Source organism: Ziziphus jujuba, chromosome 6, assembly GCF_031755915.1.
Source record: "Ziziphus jujuba cultivar Dongzao chromosome 6, ASM3175591v1".
NCBI classification, from domain to species: Eukaryota; Viridiplantae; Streptophyta; class Magnoliopsida; order Rosales; family Rhamnaceae; genus Ziziphus; species Ziziphus jujuba.
This window is the reverse complement of record NC_083384.1, coordinates 3,285,900-3,299,960: the sequence shown is the minus strand read 5'-3', so window position 1 is coordinate 3,299,960 and position 14,061 is coordinate 3,285,900. Positions and strand designations below refer to the sequence as shown.

General features: G+C 33.4%; 2 pseudogenes; one reads left to right on the top strand and one right to left on the bottom strand.

Annotated features, from left to right (window-relative positions):
* Window positions 1–3,674: 3,674 nt before the first annotated feature.
* LOC132804344 (ATP synthase epsilon chain, chloroplastic-like) lies at window positions 3,675–4,074 on the bottom strand (annotated as a pseudogene).
* A 7,589-nt stretch (window positions 4,075–11,663) lies between these two features.
* On the top strand, window positions 11,664–13,333 carry LOC132804343 (acetyl-coenzyme A carboxylase carboxyl transferase subunit beta, chloroplastic-like; annotated as a pseudogene).
* The last annotated feature ends 728 nt before the right edge of the window (window positions 13,334–14,061 follow it).

The following is a 14,061-nucleotide window of genomic DNA, read 5'->3' as shown; positions in this document are numbered from 1 at the left end:
CGTGAAGAAAAAGCTGTAATAAATGCCTAGAAGGGGCATCTTTTGCCCAGTAGCGAAGGGTTTAAATTAAGATTTCCAGATGAATGGGTTAGGATATTCAGACATCTGATACATAATTTAAACGGTTCTGAGATCTATCTAGTTTGAAATATCTTTGAAATTCTTCCATTTGAAATTTGATTTGAACTGGAGATAAGGGGTCTATTGGGTTATCAAATGATACATAGTACGATACAGTCAAAACAAGGTATCATAGTAAGAAAAAAATAGATACCTCAGAAAAAGGTAAGACCATCGGCAGGCGCTCTATCCTCTATTTTTTCATCTAACTGGTTTATGTTCAGTCTAAGATAACAAGATGGTTAGAAATCCTTTATCTTTGCAATCCAATCACTTTTTTTATTTTGAAAAAATAAATAAATAAATAAAAACTGTTTATCAATATACTGCCTTCTTCTACACATTTATCTCCACCTCATAATGGAGAATACCTAATAGGTAGGACTCATAAAAAATGGATAATCCCTCATGGAAAAGCCTTCCCGCATTAAGAACTACTATATTTTTAAAATCCAATTAGTTAGGGTAATCATTCAGATAATCATTCAAAAATGAAGACCAAAAGCTCATTACTCTTTGTTTCCCTATAATTGGGGCCATAGTTGGTCTCAATCCATTTATTCACTCGATCCGACCTGAAATTGATTTTCCAATTTCTTTTTCCTGCCACACCAAGAATTCAAACAATTTAATATTCTCAGAATTCTCCATTGATATGACTTGCTACTTTTTCCATTCATTCCTTGCAGGATCAGTCACGATCTTACAAACTCTACCGGTTGTATGGACGAATCCATTACTTCATACAAATGTGTTAAAGATGCTAGCCGCACTTAAAAGCCGAATACTCTACCATTGAGTTAGCAAACTGAATAGAAGAATTAAAATGTGTAGATACAATCAGAATACCAATAAAATAAATAAAGAGGTTGAATTGCATGACGTAATTGAATTTGAAATGGCAAAACAAATTGTATCATACAAAAAAAAAAAAAAGCTTGTATTACAGAAAATCCAATGAACGCATTCCTTGAATGAAATCAAATCTATGGCACGAAGAAAAGTAGATCCATTTATCCATATTCGAATTATATTTATTTGATACACTATTGACAATATGAGTATTTGTGAAAACAATACAATGGAGAACTAGAAAAAAATAAAATGTTATAAATTCATTTTAAAAAAATAAGGACTTTTGTTGGATTGGCACTACATTACTAATTGACATATAGACAAATAAGGTATAAAGATGCAAGAAAAATGTAATAACGAAACAAAAACAAAGAAGTAGAAAAAAGCTCAGATTTAGTCAATCAATCAATATAAGTAAAAGAAAAAAGCTTAATCCCCCTTTTTATTTGTTCATATCCTCTTAGACATATGTATTGAATCCATAAAGAGTTGGAACCATTTCATGCTATCGTTGTCCATATTTGCACCAAAACTGCTACCCGGGTCATGCTTCATAATTGGAAAAATGAGCACCATGGAAATACATACCACTCAGCCAAAGAAAAATGATGGAAAGTTGGCTGAAATGGGCACTAAATACCTTTCGAGAGATCTCCTCCAAATCATTGGTATGGCTATCTAAATCATGAGCATCAATGTGTAGGTTCTAGATCCAAGTGGTAGTATTTGGTCCTTTAGCTATTGTTCTTGAGAAATGACCTGGTCTGGCCCATTCCTCGAAAGAAGTTTTTATGGGATCCCTATCTACCAAAATTTTAACTTCTAGTTCTGACGAACGAATAATCATTGAGTCCTCCTCTTTCCAGACAACATATAAAAAGAGACCCGCCAATAGCTATGTAATTAGTGAACCTATGAGAGATGTTTAGACTTAGTTTTTTATCTTCTATCTCCCATCTATCTATTTTCTTTAGTTATTCACTAGAGCAATTATGATTTGGAAGTCGATCCAGGGTAAGTGTTTGGATCTATTATGACATAGCCGGGGGGCACTTAACAGACCTTTTTAATCTTATAAATTTTTTTTTAGGGGGCTTTAAATTGACACAATTCTTTTTTGTGCAACCTAATGTATTCATATCTCAATTAGAAATTCCTAAATGAAAACACTTTATGTCTTACATAGAATATATTACTATTACTCTATTCCAAACCGTGTGAACAGCCTTTAGTCATTATTAAGAGACATACTAGTATTTCTATTTAGTCATTCGAAGGTCTCTTTTACTTTTATTAGTTGTTATTATTAACAGCAGAAAAGACATATATTTTTCTGACTTATCTGTATATCGTTTATCCCTACGAAATAACAGATGAAATAGAACGATCTTAAAAGGAGAAGGGATATAATGAAATTTTTTGATTGGTTCTTCTGAGAGAAATGATCCATTTTATTTGACTGATAGAGACAACAAACAATTCATAAAAAATTCATTATAACAAAAAAAAAATGAAAAAAAAAATAGTGTTCTTATTCGAAACACCTTGTGATCTTCAACCAATTTTGCACTTCAATATAATTACCAAGAGTAAGCTCTATAGCCTATTTCCAATACTCGACAGCTTAGTCAAACCAAGCCGCTGCAATTCCAAAATCTCCTTGTTGAATGGCCTGTTCTCCCCAGTTGGAATAGATGGGTAAATTCCTTCCCTTAAAACTGCACTTGAGAGTTTCCGACCTCATATGGCTCACCAGTCAAATTCTTTTAGTATCTCATTTTTTTAATCTACCATATATAATTGAATAAGATTTCTAATGGAACTATCCCATTTTTTTCTGTCGAGTTAGCCAAAAGAGGTTATGAGTTTGAAACTTTAATTTTGCCTAATGATTTAATCAATTTTATCTTTTCTCCCACCTTCATAAAGCATAAGTATTTTTGCTATCATTACAATTTTCTAAAAGGCAACTATCTTAGTTTCATATGTAAATTTATATAGAATCTTTGAAAAAGACTTTCTTCATAACAAGGAAAAGACTTACTATTGTTAGGATCTGATGCTACACCGCTGCTCAATACCTTAGGGGATCAACTCTATTACATAAGTGGATTCCTAACTTTTATCGCAGATCATGACATAAGTAAGCAGTTGTTATTGTATCAGCCCAAAATCTCATGAATTGATCTTTACGACCCTTATCCATAGAATAAAGTATCTAGGCATACCAATTTAGTCATATTTCCACTTCCATGAAATGCATTTCTTTACTACAGCTAATAAAAATCGTTGTTTTGGACGATACATATGTAGAAAGCCTATTTTTTTTTAGTATTTATTAACAGATTTGCTCTTTCTTTCCCTTTCTATAATAGGAATAACACTTGATATTATTAGAAATGCCCAAAAAATATCATATTCGTCAAGTAGAAACATAAATGTGGAAAATATATCGGATTAATTTATTCGAATTGGAATTAATTGCCAAGTCATCTATGCGTATTTCTACTCATGCTCTTTTATTGATTTTGTATCTTTTTCATCCTACCCTATTTATCTATTTAATTTCAAATTAAATATTTGTTTGTTTCACTAGAAGTTGATTCTACTTGATTTTATTTTATTCTTATTCAATTTCAATCGGTAGAAGCAAATTCCGTTTATACACCTTATTTTGCTTATTCAGACCCACCACCTAGTTACAATATCACATTGATAGCCTCTACTTGTGTCCTAGCTCGTCCGAGAGCGAGATTTGCTTCAATTGTTTGTCTCTTGCTTTTAGCTTTACTCAAGTAAGCTTCCACTATTTCAAGAGTTTGTTGTGCTTCTTGTGGTTCAATGTCACTACCCTTCTTCGCATCATTTGCTAAAACAGTGATCTCATTATTGCCTATTCTAGCAAAACCACCCATCAAAGCCATCATTAACCATTGGTTGTTAAGGCATATTCTCAAAATACCAATATCTACAGCTATGGCAATAGGCGCATGGTTTGGTAATACACGATTTGTCCACTATTAGTAGATAAAATATTTCTTTCACTTCCGAATCCCAAACAATTCGTCTCGAGGTCAGTACACAAAGATTTAAGGTCATTTCTTCAATTTGCTCTCCATTTCTAAGTTCATAGCCTTCGCAGTAGCTTCATCGATGTTACCTTCAAAATAAAAAGCCTGTTTAGGGAGACCATCTAATTTGCCAGAAACGATCAATTTAAATCCTCTAACTGTGTCTGCTAGACCACATATTTCCTTAGTGAATCGGTAAATACTTCTGCTATGAAAAAGGGTTGTGATAGGAAACGCTCAATTTTTCATGCTCTTGCTATGGTTAAGTGATCTTCTCCGAATAATTTGTCCAACCCAAGGATAGCTATATTGTCCTGAAGTTCTTTATAACATTGTGAAGTTTGTTTAACTCTTTGCACAGTTTCATAATGTTCTTCACCAACGATTCGAGGTTGGAGCATAGTTGACATTGAACCTAAAGGACCTACTGCTGGATAGATACCTTTGGTAGCCAATCCTATTGATAGTATGGTAGTAGCATCTAAATGTGCAAATGTTATGGTCGGAGCGAGATCAATAAAATCGTCCATGGGTATATAAACTGCTTGAATAGAAGTTATGGACCCTTCTTTGGTAAAAGTAATTCTTTCTTTAAAAAGCCCATTTCGGTACTAAGAGTGGGTTGATATCCCACAGTGGAGGGCATTCTACCCAACAAGGCCGATACTTTAGATCCCACTTGGACAAAATGAAAGATATTGTCAATAAATAGAAGTACGTCTTGTTCATTAACATCTCGAAAATATTCTGCCATAGTTAGGGTCGTTAAACCAACTCTCATACGTGCTTCCGGTGGTTCATTCATCTGACCATAGACTAGAGCTACTTTTGATTTTGAAATATTTTTTTCATTTATTACTCGAGATTCTTTCATTTCTATGTAAAGATCATTGCGTTCATTAGTATGTTCACCTACTCCACTAAATGCAGATACACCCCCATGAGCTTTGACAATATTGTTGATCAATTCCATAATGAATACTGTTTTGCCCACTCCCACTCCCCCGAATAGTCCTATTTTTGGTCCATGATGATAGGGGGCTAAAAGATGTACTACTTTAATTCTTGTTTCAAAAATTGATAATTTTGCATCTAACTATATAAAGGCAGGCACAGATCTATGAATAGGAGATGTTATGAGAGTACCTACAAGACCTAAATTATCAATGGGCTCTCCAAGCACGTCGAAAATTCATCTTAGCATCGCTCCACCGACTAGAACACTTAGAGGAGCTCCTGTGTCAATCACTTCCATTCCTCTCGTTAGACCATCTATAGCACTCATAGCTACCACTCTAACTCGATTATTTCCTAATAATTGCTGTACTTCACAAGTCACATTAATTTTTTGACCAACAGTATCTTGGCCCTTAACTACTAGAGCGTTGTAAATATTAGGCATCTTGCCCAATGGAAAAGCTACATCCAATACCGGACTAATGATTTGAGCAATATGCCTTAGGTTTTTTTTTTTTTTCAAGCATGGGAACCCCAAGACCAAAAGTAGTAGGATTGATTAATGAAAGATGTCCAAATTTTTTGCGAAAATTATTGAAATAAAAAATAAATGTTTGATAATAAGTTAAGTTAATTGGTTAATTCAATATTTCAATAAGAAATCAAAAATGGGTGCTAGCACTCGACTTTTTTGGGGCCGTCCAACCGAATGCAATCTAATTATTTACTTATTCAATTTCAATGAGTGAATTTTCAAGTACAACCAAAATCCATTTTCAAAATATCAATTAGATGAATAAAAATCTTGAGAAAGTCTTTCATATGCCTATCATTATAGACAATACAAACCATATCATCTATGGAATTCTAACCCGAACTCTATTCTATTTATGATTCCTTTTTTCTATCTCATCGGCCCTTATTTCATGTCCTATTTCCTATTTCAGCATATTGATTTATGCCTAGCCTGTTATTTATTATATTAATATTATTTTTCTTTTTTATACCTATACCCTTTCTTTCTATTCATGAATGAATTCTGCATATTTTTACATCTAGGATTTATATATACCACATATATTATTGTCGAAAGCAAATTTCTTAGATATTTCAATTTAAAAAAAGGTAAGAGATTAGAAGCTTTGAAAAAAAAAGAGTGGGTTGCGCCATACATATGAAAGAGTATACAATAATGATGTATTTGGCAAATCAAATACCATGATCTAATAATGAACTGTTTTAATTAGTTGATAATTTTGTGAAAGATGCCTATGAAAAGTTTCATTAACTCTTAATTCATGTTGAGTAGACCTTGGTATTGCGAGAATTCTTAATTCATGAGTTGTAGGGAGGGACTTATGTCACCACAAACAAAGACTAAAGCAAGTTTTGGATTCAAAGCCGGTCTTAAAGATTATAAATTGACTTATTACACTCCTGGCTATAAAACCAAAGATACTGATATCTTGGCAGCGTTTCGAGTAACTCCTCAACCTAGAGTTCTGCCTGAGGAAGCAAAGGTTGTGGTAACTACTGAATCTTCTACTGTTACATGGTCAACTGTATGGACTGACAGGCTTACTAGTCTTGATCGTTACAAATGATATGAACCTAGGATGACTTGCTCCCAAACCCCGTATTTTATTAGCCCATATCTAATTATGTTCAAGTTCTAATGGTCACCTTGACCCCTAACCAACCAGTGATTAGAAACCTTGGTATATAATGAAGATGCAACAATAGGTGATGGAAGTTCTATTGATAAGTCAAAACTAAAACACTCACTCTCTAATGGTGTTTTAGGTGTTCAAAAGAACAAAGAGAAATTCAATCTCACAAAATAAATTCTGAATATTATTAATGGTGTGTTCTTCCTAAAAAACAATCCCTTTTATAGGCTAAGAGAAAACAAAATTTTGCATCACTCGCGGCTTTTTCTCTAAGTTTCTCACTCTCGGATTTATTAAATTTTTTCCACTCAACCTGGGTTTTAGAGTAATTACCTTGGACAGCAAGCTCAACTTTTGCCTCTTGAATGGATGGTGGAACCGTTGGTGCCATACTAGCCTTCTCTTTGAGCTTTTTGGCCTCCCTCCTTTGTTGTATTTGTAATTGATCTCTATACACCTCTTTAGCAGTTAATGGTTCCAGCTTGACCTTCTTACCTCTAAATCTAAAAACAATACAATTCTCTCGATCATAATAAGTAGCATCTTTATCAAATTGCCATGGTCTACCTAATAAAATATGTCCGGCATGCATAGGCACAACATCACATAAAACAACATCCACATATTTATCTATGCTAAATTTTATCTTGGCTTGTTTATTTACTTTCATCTCACCACTATCATTAAGCCATTGTAATCTATAAGGTTTGGGATGTTCAATAGTTTTTAAGCCTAATTTATCAACTACCATGCTACTAATTACATTTGCACAACTTTCACTATCTATAATCATACTACATATGTTACCTTGAATTTTGCATCGGGTGTGGAAGATGTTTTCTCTTTGAATTTGACCATCATCTTTGTATACAGTAAGGACCCTCCTTGCAACTAAGCTCAAGTCAGCCCTTGAAGGTTGGAGTGTTTCGGATTGCTCATGCTCATCCCCTCCAAGTTCTTCATCATCCAATTCGGCCTCTCCTTTACTTTCCTCACTTTCGGATTCTAATTGACCATTACCTTTCAGCACCATGATCCTCCTATTCGAGCATTGATTGGCAATGTGTCCTCATCCTTGGCACTTAAAACATACAATTTCTCTAAATCTTGAAGGTTTAGTATTAGATTTTACCTCATTCTTTGGTGCTTGGACAGATTCAGCTTTGGACTCCCTTTTTGACCGATTTGAACTTTCTTCTCCAACTTTCAACTTTGGCTTGTTTTCATAGGTAGGATTGTTTCTCCAGCCACTTGGAATTGATCTTACACTGTTTGTAACTCCTCCAAACCATGAGCTTACACCCCTCTTCTTGAATTGATGCTCTAATTTAATAGCCATAAGCAACACTTCCTTTAATTCCACATATTGTTGCAATTATAGTTGATTGGCTATTTCACGATTCAAACCACCAAGAAACCTTGCCATGGTTGCTTCTCTATCTTCATTCATACTTAACCTCATCATAAGCATCTCCATCTCCTTGTAACAATACTCCATGGAGCTAGTTCCTTGAGATAAAGATTGAAGTCCTTGATGCAGCAACCTATGATAGTGTGATGGTACAAACCACTTCCTCATGACTCCTTTCATTTATCTCCATGTAGTGATCAAATCATCACCAACTCTCCTTTGGGCATTTTGCTCATTGGTCCAACATTGAAGTGCATAATGACCAAATTCCATTGCTACCAATTTCACCTTCTTAGCCTCTGAATAGTTGTGGCAATCGAAGATCATCTCCATACACTTTTCACATTCCTAGTAAGCGTCCGGGTCACTTTTCCCCATGAAAGGTGGTATGTTTACCTTGATGTTGCCAAGATCATCATCTACCTCCTCTCTCATATGCCTCCCATGGCCTAGCCTCTCTTGGACATCAAGTGTTTCAGCCATTCCTTCCTCGAAATCATCTTAAAAATTTTCCTCTTCAAACTCCTCTATAGGTCGTCCATGGCCTCCTCGACCTCCATGGAACTCTTGCCTCAAATTCGGTCCACATGAGATGTTTCTATTCTCTCCATCCTTTGATTTATGTGGTCAAATTGAGCATTCATCCGCTGAAATTGTTCCAAGACAGCCTTCATGTCCATTTGCTTACCACTCCCATAGCTCAGGCATCACCATGGTGGATTCTTCTTCATTAATTCTTAGTGGTGGATCTCCTCTCCTCAACTTTGAATTTGCCATGTTAGTATAAATAATGCAAAATAAAATAACTTCTCACCAAAAATCACTCCCTCACATCTTGACACTCTTCACACTAGTTTCGGCTTTTACCCTCTTTTAAGCTCATACACTCTTGCCTTCTTCCACTTAATGAATTATCTCAAAGTTCTAACTAAAACACCCACAAAAAGGAATTAGATCACAAGTATGTTTTAATTAAATTTACCAACAAAAGAGTAGCAAAAAGTAAGCAATACCGAATGAATTAACGAAATCTAGTTTTCAACGTTTCTTGGCAAAATAAGGCAAATTAACAATAAAATTTTGGAATCAATAAGAACTGGGCTAGATGGTAAGAGATTAAAGATTCAAGAATAAAAAGTTAGAAAAAGAATTTCAAACACGGACAAGAATCGATTCAAACAAAATTAAAGAATTGTGTCGGTTGTTGTTCTTGTAATCCAAGTTTTATATCAAATCCTTTAACTAATTTTAATCCAAATAATTTAAGCACCCAAAATTCAAATATCCAGAAACAAAAATAATTCTCCAGCAACTCCAAATATTTAATAAATAATCAATAAAATAGCAGCTCCAATAATTTCCCGCAAACAATCAAGTCCAACAAACCGAGAATTTTTTTTTTTTATTCGGCTTTTCTTTTTCCTTTTTTTTTTTCTTTTTTTTTTTACTCACATAACATAAAACAACTGCAGTAGCAAGAATCAACACCAAAATTACAAATCCAACACCAAATAATCACCAAACCCGTGACCTCCCAAACAAAATACAAATTGTGCAGTTTTTTGTTTTATTTATTTTTTATTTTTTGAATATATGAATGCAAATGTTTAAGACTAAAACAGCAAAGAAAAATCAACAAAAACCAAATTAACAAGAACAATGATGAAAAACAACCAACAAACTAGGAAGTAAAAATACAATAAAACTAGGAAATCCTAATTCAACTAGGAATGAATTTTTTTTCTTTAAAATATGCAGAATGTGTATGATGATAGAAGCAATCTTAACCTAATGCTAAAATTGTAGATTAACACAAAAACAAATAAACCAAATAAAGATAGATCAAATCTTAACAAAATTTGGCTCTGATACCAAATGATACGAACCTAGAACGACCTGCTCCCAAACCCGTATTATATTAGCCCAGATCTAATTATGTTCAAGTTCTAATGGTCACCTTGACCCCTAACCAACCTGTGATTAGAAACCTTGGTATATAATGAAGATGCCACAATCGGTAATGGAAGTCTTATTGATAAGTTAAAACCAGAACACTCACTCTTTAATGGTGTTTTAGGTGTTCAAAAGAACAAAGAGAAATTCAATCTCACAAAATAAATTCTGAATATTATTAATGGTGTGTTCTTCCTAAAAAATAATCCCTTTTATAGGCTATGAGAAAACAAAATAAACCTAATTACAATAGGTAAAACCGGCCATGCAATGAAGATTCCTAATATGGCCGAAAGTCTCCTCCTTTCCTAATCTAATTTTGATTAATTAATTCCTTTATTTTGAATTAGGAATAAATTAATTTACAATGAAAATAATAAAATAATAACTTTCCTAAGTTGATTTGTCCAAAAAATAAATAAACAGAAACCAAATAAAAAACTAATCTCCTAAAACAAAAAGTCAAAATCAAATTAGGAAACTAGTTGACTAGTTTGACTACTAAGGTATCTTTGACCAATCTCCATCTTGTTTGGGCTCCAAATCAGCTTCAATATGCCATTTAGGATGCCAAATATGATTAATAATGATTGCCACACGTTCCCTTTGATTGGAATAAGTCAAACAAGAAGAAATGTCAAAGTCAGCAGCTAAACAGCACATTTTTGGCCAAATTGAGATGCTGTCCGTACAAGTCCTTTTTAGATGCTTTTGATTCTACCTTGGATGGATTCCATGTCCTCTTAATTATATTCATTGATTTCATGAAGTGTTGGAACTATTCCTTGCTGCCCAGAGTACAAGTTTGCACGAAAATAGCTTCCCGGGTCTGTATTGGCCTCCACCACTTGGATGCTTAAAACAGACTTTTTATCTTCGGGTATGGACAAGCTCTTTTAAGAATTAACTACTCCCTATATAAATTCTCCTAGGTTGTCCTTAAACCTTTTGGCTTAAGCTCTATTGATCGGCCCAGCCTTCATCCATATCGGGTCGGCACCCCAACGGGTTGTCGGTTGTGCGGGCACGAACAAATTCGCATCAACAAAGGTCGATGCTACGGCCTTGAGCCCGTTGTTGGAGAAGAAAATCAATATATTGCTTATGTAGCTTACCTCTTAGACCTTTCTGAAGAAGATTTTGTTACTAACATGTTTACTTCCGTTGTGGGTAATTTACCAAATAATTGGGAGTTCTTATTATAATGCACGATTACTTGACAGGGGGATTCACTGCAAATTTAGCTTAGCTCATTATTGCCGAGATAATGGTCTACTTCTTCACCTCCACCGTGCAATGCATGCAATTATTGATAGATGGAAAAATCATGGTATGCACTTGCGTGTAATAGCTAAAGCATTATGTCTGTTTGGTGGAGATCATATTCACGTTGGTACTGTAGTAGGTAAACTTGAATGGGAAAGAGACATCACTTTGGGCTTTGTTGATTTACTAGGCGATGATTTTATTGAAAAATATTGAAGCCGTGGTATTTATTTTATGCAAGATTGGGTCTCTCTACCAGGTGTTATCTGATTCTAAATTATTATCGAAATGTTCAAATGATTTTTATCAAATGACTATTCATTTATTGTATTTTCATGTAAATAGGGGCAAGAAAGCTCTATGGAAAAATGTCAGTTCGATTCGATGTTATTTAGTAGGGGGTTAGAATACTAGTGTTGGTTAAGTAAATCAATGGATAGTTTTGGTGGTCCTATTGAAAATGAAAATACCAGTGTAAATAAAGATCTGATTATAAATCATATGAAAAAAAAAATTCCCTAATGGGATTGAGAGTAACAATCATAGTTACAGTAATATTGATCATTTAGTTGGTGTCAAGAGGTACATTTGAAATTTCATATCTAATCAAACTTTTTTCTTTAGGGATAGAAATAGGGACCATTACTCCATATATTTTGATATTGAAAATAAAAATTTTGAGACTGACACCAATCGTTCTTTTCTAAGTGCACCAAAAAGTTCTTTTTCCAGTTATCAGAATTCTAGTTATCTGACTAATGTATCTAAGATTGACGATCCTCACTATTATCGTTACATGTATGATACTGAATATAGTTGGAATAATCACATTACTAGTTGCATTGATAGTTATCTTCGTTCTTAAATCAGTATTGATCGTTATATTTTAAGTAGTGGTGTCAATTCCAATGAAAGTTACATTTATAGTTACATTCATGGGGAAAGTGATAAGAGTAGTAAAAGCGAGAGTTCCAGCATACGAACCAATACGGATAATAGTGCAAAAACTCTAAGAAAAAGAGAGTTGGAGAGAGCTCTAACTGAAATAAGAAAAAGAAAAGGGGATTTAGAGACAGCTCTAACTCAACTAAAAGAAAACAAATTAAAATTAAATAAAATTTTAAAAGAAACAAATTAAAGAAAGCTCTAGCTAAAATAAGAGAAAGAAAAAATGATTTAGCATTTTCTCTAAATCAAATAAGAAAAAATGATTTAGCATTTTCTCTAAATCAAATACAAATAAGAGATAGAAAAAGTGATTTAAAGATAACTAAAAAATACAAATATTTATGGGTGCAATGCAAAAATTGTTAGGGATTAAATTAAAGAAAATTTTTAAATTTCAAATGAATATTTGTGAACATTGTGGACGTCATTTGAAAATGACTAGTGCAGATGAAGACATTGTGGACGAAAGTTCAGTTGATCCAGGTACTTGGGAGCCTCTGGATGAAGACATGGTCTCAAGGGATCCCATAAAATTTCATTCGTGAGAGGAACATTATAAAGATCGTATTGATTTTAATCAAAGAACGACAGGATTAACTGATGCTGTTCAAACAAGCATAGGATGATTCGATGGTATTCCTGTAGCAACCGGGGTTATGGATTTTCAGTTTATGGGGGGTAGTATGGGATCTGTAGTGGGTGAGAAAATCACACGTTTGATTGAACATGCTACCAATAAATTTTTACCTCTTATTCTAGTGTGTGCTTCTGGAAGAGCACGTATGCAAGAAGGAAGTTTGAGCTTGATGCAAATGGCTAAAATATCTTCTGCTTTATATTATTATCAATCAAATAATAAGTTATTCTATGTATCAATCTTTTCATCTCTTACTATGGGTGGGGTGACAACTAGTTTTGGTATGTTGGGAGATATCATTATTGCTGAACCAAATGCCTATGTAGCATTTGCGGGTAAAGGAGTAATTGAACAAACATTGAATAAGGCAGTACCCGAGGGTGAATAAGCGGCTGAATATTTATTCCATAAGGGCTTATTCGATCCAATCGTACCACGTAATCCTTTAAAAGGCATTCTAAGTGAGTTATTTCAGCTCCATGCTTTCTTTCCTTTGAATCAAAAAGTGAAATCAAAAATAAAATTAAGGAGAGCCATATATCCTTATCCTTAATTTTATCCTTAATTTTATATCTAATAAATTATATATCCTTATCCTTAATTTAATATTTAATAAATTATTAAATTTATACATTAAAAAATTTATTACTTGTTTTGTGGTAACCAAGTAATTATTCAGTTTATAGGAAGCAAAGTCAAAATTCCATGAATGGATTTTTCTTTGGTAACATAAGATTAAATTGGAAAAAGAATCATGCGGATATTTTTTTTTTAATCGATAGCCCTGATTACTAATCAGGTTAGGAAATCTCTATCAAACAAAATAAAAAGAGCGAATTATGTCTCCTTGGTCCATGAAATTGGGTGAAGGGGTCCTGGATCTTTCTATGTCCCTCAAGAATTCCTGATTTTACTAAGAATCTCTTTTGTCGAATCGTATTATAACAAATTTTTCCGCGAAGGGAAAAACAAAAATGAAGAATAATGAACATAATAAAAAAGTGAATTATCATACATATATTGCTTGTAGAAAGATGAATAAGCCCATTTATTTACTTATTTTATTTACATATTTGCACTTTTGATTTAAATTAATTATATTACATACGTACTTAGTATATTCTAGTCTATTATATACTTTACAGACTTATAATATCTTCTTTTTTTATTTAA